The sequence below is a fragment of the Electrophorus electricus genome, chromosome 4 (assembly GCF_041902795.1).
Source record: "Electrophorus electricus isolate QZ-2024a chromosome 4, ASM4190279v1, whole genome shotgun sequence".
Taxonomy (NCBI): domain Eukaryota; kingdom Metazoa; phylum Chordata; class Actinopteri; order Gymnotiformes; family Gymnotidae; genus Electrophorus; species Electrophorus electricus.
This window is the reverse complement of record NC_137500.1, coordinates 38957501-38963462: the sequence shown is the minus strand read 5'-3', so window position 1 is coordinate 38963462 and position 5962 is coordinate 38957501. Positions and strand designations below refer to the sequence as shown.

The 5962-nt window shown below is 43.4% G+C and overlaps 1 long non-coding RNA gene across 1 annotated transcript; it reads left to right on the top strand.

The window, feature by feature from the left end:
• The first annotated feature begins 1092 nt into the window (after window positions 1-1092).
• On the top strand, window positions 1093-3297 carry LOC145657588 (uncharacterized). The gene is made up of 2 exons (XR_014123470.1): window positions 1093-1522; window positions 1906-3297. It is a non-coding gene; the product is annotated as an uncharacterized LOC145657588 (long non-coding RNA).
• The last annotated feature ends 2665 nt before the right edge of the window (window positions 3298-5962 follow it).

Below are 5962 nucleotides of genomic sequence, written 5' to 3'. Positions count from 1 at the left end.
GGGCTACATCCTTCAGGGTTTCCTTCCTTTTACTCAGATGGTGAGAACACCCTCCAGAAGAAGCTAATGTAGTCATCGTCACATCTAGACTCCAAAGGGCCTCACACAGTATAAGGTGACATCACCAACTTGCTTTTAAGAGCATGGTCTATCTCAGTTTGGCTCCAGTCCCCTATCAAGGTTTCAAATCCCAGCTCTCTAACTGGGACATCTACCAGTGGCACAGCAGACAAGCAAACTCCAGACCTACAGCTAAGAGTCCTGGACAGTGAGAGGTGATGAAGGACAACGCAGGGCTCTGTCCTTCAGAGGTGAGGAAGGACAATGCTGTAACCCCCTGTTACTCCAGTCCTCCTCCCTCTGGCTCATCTACTGTCTCTTATCCTGGATTCCAGCTATAGTCCAGCCCTGCTGCCAACCCAAGAAAAGCCAGGACCTGTCTCCGAGGGCATGGCGACATGGCTGGCACAGTACGCTGCCTCTCCTTCTCTTGGTTTCTGCTCCTGGTCCTGCTGTAAGACCTGTACTGTCATGTTCGGTCCTGAGCTCTTGGATCCCTCTCTTCACTCCAACCTAGAAATATCCTATAGCTACATAAGATACTTAGTATGTTACCCATATAATTACTATCTATATATATTGCACCATACATGTATATCTAGTCCTTATTTCTCTTTGTGTGTGGTGACGTTTTGCTTATTGTTACTACTCACAGTTCCAAGTCTTTTTTAAAGGTTTTCTTTTTTCTCCTTGTTTTTCAGGGTCTGTGTTTCTGCGTTTTGACCTGCCAGCCTGCCTATGGGTCTAACTCACTTTGCTGGAGTACGGGTCCGTCTTGCTACTTCCCAGAAGAACTCTGCTTATGCATCCCGATTGCTGCAGCTCGCTCTCACGTCATCGCACTCCGCTCAGACAGATGCATTGGACTGGAGAGTGAAAAACAACTGCTCATTGCTGGTATGAAAGTGCTTTCCGCTCCTAGGTGGAGCTGTGTGAGACTGACTCCCCCTTAAGCCTGGCTGTGACGCATATCTCTGTACTAAATAAAGCTGGTTTAGCCCAGATGGGTTTGATAATGAAACAAACACCAGTTCGGGGCACAACGGAGTTCATTTCTCTTTGTTGTTTTATTTATTTGTTTGTTCTTTTTTTGGTGCTTTTTTCATATGTGTCAACCCTAAAGCTCTCAAATTACTCCTCAGCAGGGAGACAGGGATGCCAGCGAGGACGTATGGGACGTGGTGGGGCACCTTAAGGACATGCCTGCCCCTACCAGGAAAAAAAAAGTATCTTTAACAGTATGTAATGAGATCAGAGCGGAGGCAATAAAGGGGAGGAATGAGGGTGAAAGTTGGGAGGGACAGAGTGAACGCAGAAGAGGAACACAAATGGACGTGGAGCAGAGGAGAAAGATTGGTGTAGGCGGACCTGCATTAGCCTCTGATCCTGGAACAGCTGCTGGGAAAAGTGGCAGTAATGAACAGTGATTACACAGTTACACAACAGCAATGAACAAACAGAGGTAGGAAGAATTTGGCTCACAAAGCATGTGGTTTAGATGGGCCTAAATGTTTCATTCAGAATCTGTGTAAACGATCTCATGAACGAGTACTGGGAAATTTTGTGAACTTTCCAACATGAACATAAACAGTCAGAGTTATGCATTTGGTGTAATTACTGGAAATGGTTAAGACTTTTGAAGGATGATTTTAAAGAGCCCAAAAACTGCTATGGTGTGTCATTCAGGAGCACAAGCACAGTTTCAGGTGTGTGTGTGTGTGTGTGTGTGTGTGTGTGTGTGTGTGTGTGTGTGCGTGCGTGCGTGTGTGTGCATACTTTTATGTGTGTATTTGTTTGTGTCTATTGCTGTTTGCTTGTCTCCCTTTCCGGTCGAGTGGAGTAAAGGCGAGGGTTTGCATTTGGACAGCGCTGGGTGTGGATGTGTGATGGATGTTCCGGGAGGAACGGGCCCAGCGGGACTCCTGAGGCCGTCGCCCCGCGTTACGCTGACTGCTTCTCCTGGAGGGAAAGATATAGCAGCAGGGCTGTGGATGTTCCTCTCAGTCATGCCCAGCCATTAGAGCCCCACATTAGAGCTACACTGGACCGAAATTAGGAGGCCTGATATGAAATATTAATTTGGACTCTGGCACTTCCCCCCCTTGTGTAACCCACACAGAGCATGCAGCTGTCACTGAAAAGCTAGAGAGAGAGAGAGAGAGAGAGAGAGAGAGAGAGAGAGAGAGAGAGAGAGAGAAAGAAAGAGAGAGAGAGAGAGAGAGAGAGAGAGAAAGAAAGAAAGAGAGAGAGAGAATATTAGATGCATACATCAAACAAAAGTTTGGAAAGGGAAGTTGAATTACTTACTGGCCCAGAGTTTTCATATTGTTCAGTAGTGATCTTTAATCTCCGGTTAAAACTAACTAACTAACTAACTAACAAAAAGAGTCAAACTGTGGGATGAAGCACATTGCGAGGGAGTGTGTGTATTTGTGTGTGTGTATGTGATACAGAGAGAGAGTGAATTATATTTACAGCCTGACTATGGAAATCTGTCTGCTAATGCTCCACTCTCATTGGTGTAAGGGGGTGGGAGATCCAACAAAACTGCTCTAACAAGAAACAGCTGCCACTTGACTTACAGCAAGGCGTGAGTGAGCGTGGCAGGGCCGCGTTTAACCAAAACATTTAGCACAGAGGACTTTGGCTACGCTGATGGACTTCTGATGTTGACGTCTTTGTTTATTTTGTCCTCTTGGTTTCAGTAAATGCTGAAGTTAAGTTGTGTGCATGAATTATGTGTGTAAGGCCAGAGTTACTAACAAATCACAGTCACAAGGTACATCAGAAGTTAACCTATAGGACATGAGCATGCTGTGTCAATAAATGAATATGAATAAATCACATTACATCACATTATATGCCCCTACCTTACAGCGTTCCACTTCACCTGCGCATTGATCCATATCGCCTTCTTTATTTAACCCGCTTTTCCATCTCTCTCTTATTTACCTTCTGCTGTTTACTCATCGCCTGCTCTGCCACCTGTTGTGTGACACAGAGATGGTCTAACTGTAATGGAGACCATCACCCCTGAGGGAGAGGGTAGTGTAACAGAGACTGTTGCCCAGGAAGGTAAAATGTGCTTTCTGGCTGCCATGTTGTTGAGCTGGGTCTTTGGTGTGCAGGTCAGAGCACTCATTTGTCACTTCAAAGGTCCTGGGTCAAAGCCGGGTGTGGTCAGTACCCTCTGCCTTGGTACACTGTCCTCCCAATAAAGTTTGTATCTTGCAATCATATCCTCTCCACAAACTCCTTTGCTGACACACAGACGCCTGCAGATTTGTTGCAGCCAAGATTCAAGGTGTTTGGTCTGGATTTTCTGATGAAGTCCTCACTTTTCAGATTAAGTCCTCACAACTGCCAGGCAAACAAAAAATATGGCAGTGATAGTGCAGCACAGCATCAGGTCCAACAGCGAGAAATGGATGAATGTAAACATTCTGAGAGAGGACGAGGATTTTTCTCAGTTCAGAGGGAGAGAAAGATACAAGTGGATTAAGAGCTGTGTGAACCAGGACTTGCTTTAAGCCCCATAATGTTTAAAGAATCACATTATAAAAGTTGAATCACACCACACCAGTGCCATGACAAATATCTGCCTGATGAGTAGAAATGTTTTGTTACATTCTATTTTGCACACTTCTGCCTGATTTTCAAATTATTTCAAATGTCCTCAGAAGAAAACAAAGGCAAATATCTAAACATGCTGTCAGTGCATCCACAACACACCACTACCATGTGTCATGGGTGGCCCCTCCTAGCGTACCTGTCGCCATGGTTTCCCTGTCTTGTGTTTCATTTTCTGCATTCACGTTCCCATCCTTGTTTTGTTTCATTAGCTTCTTGTTAGCCCTCATTACCGTGTGTGTATATATTCTGTACTAGTTTACTTGTCATTGTGAATCCAGGCCTCTGTTGTGTTAGTCCTGTCCTCTGTTGTGTTAGTCCTGTCCTCTGTTGTGTTAGTCCTGGTCTCTGTTGTGTTAGTCCTGGCCTCTGTTGTGTTAGTCCTGGCCTCTGTTGTGTTAGTTCTGTCCTCTGTTGTGTTAGTCCTGGCCTCTGTTGTGTTAGTCCTGGCCTCTGTTGTGTTAGTTCTGTCCTCTGTTGTGTTAGTCCTGTCCTCTGTTGTGTTAGTTCTGTCCTCTGTTGTGTTAGTCCTGGCCTCTGTTGTGTTAGTCCTGTCCTCTGTTGTGTTAGTCCTGTCCTCTGTTGTGTTAGTCCTGTCCTCTGTTGTGTTAGTTCTGTCCTCTGTTGTGTTAGTCCTGTCCTCTGTTGTGTTAGTTCTGTCCTCTGTTGTGTTAGTCCTGGCCTCTGTTGTGTTAGTCCTGTCCTCTGTTGTGTTAGTCCTGTCCTCTGTTGTGTTAGTCCTGTCCTCTGTTGTGTTAGTTCTGTCCTCTGTTGTGTTAGTCCTGGCCTCTGTTGTGTTAGTCCTGGCCTCTGTTGTGTAAGTCCTGTCCTCTGTTGTGTTAGTCCTGTCCTCTGTGCATGTAAGTTGTGTTTCTGTTTTGCTCTTCTGTTATTGTGTGGGTTTGTTTTGTTCTTTTTCTTAACTGTTTTCCCGAACTCATGTTGGCTCTGTGTCCCTGGACCGTGATTATGACTCTGGCTTTGGATTTGCCCTTAATAAATGTCTTTCTTCTCAGCATATGTGTCCGCCTCAAACCCACTCCATGTCACTTCATGACAAACATCAGCCTGGGTAATATCTCAAAAAGTCTCTCCTCTAGTTTGGTCCAAATGCAAATGCAGAACAAAGTTGTTTTATTTCTTACCAAGAATAAATGAAAAGGGACACTAATCCTCTCGGAGTAAGCTTGTTTATAGATACTTTACAGACCATTTAAAATCTGTCAATTTTCTTTAAGAACTTTAATGTACGATTTACTCAAGAAACCAGAGCATGTGTTTATTCAATGGATGCACATTCAATTGCTTTTTCACAGTTCTTTTCTGATATTAAAAACTGAATCCTTAAAAATCACCATGTATTACAGCTGAACAAACACAAAAATATGCACAGTAATTTGTTTTGGTTTTTTCCACTTTAAACATTTTCTGTTACTCTTAGAAATAAATACATTCTGACAGACTGTCAACAGCAATTAGAACACACATGAAACAGCAAGTCCAGATGGCATCTCGTCTCCTCTCTGTCTCAAGCTCATCACAAAGACGAGGGCAAAAAAGAAACCATCCGCACAAGCTATAGTCTGCTTCTATTCTGTCCCTTCTCTCGCTCCCAGCCTGGGGAGACACTGTCACCTGTTCACTGAATTGCATCACCTAAATGTGTCTGTAGAGGAAGTGAGACAGCTTTTTGCTCTGGAAATAATGTGCTCTTTATATGCGTGAGCTAAGCAAAATAACACTGAAAAACACAAGCTCGTATCTAAGACTCCATTTGGAAATTCTGAGAAATAAAACATCATTTAGAAATAGTGAGATGATCCCTGTGCATCGTCAGTCAGCTCACTCTGGGGTTTATAATGTGTCTTTAGTGGGTTCATTCTGTTGTTCAGACAGTGCTTTTATATTTTCAACTTAATATTTCACACTGAGTAATAACCCAAAATATCTACCACAGCGATGTTAAAATGTATGCAGAACAAATTGTTAAAATAAATTGAAACATAAAGAACTAGCTTCTCTTTCATTTCCTTCCATTTAGCAAATAGATGTTTTCTGCCTATTCATGTACATAATGAAGGAACCCTTTTATAACATGAATTGGCACATAAAAGTTTGGCAATACGGTCTCAAATCATAGAGGACAAATGCTTATATTGGGCCAAACCTCTTTAGTTTGACAACAAACGATTTCGTAATATTTTAACATGAGTTAAAAATTCCTAACAGTTTTAATCTTGACATACGCTCAATAGGCGGCTGGTGTGGGAGT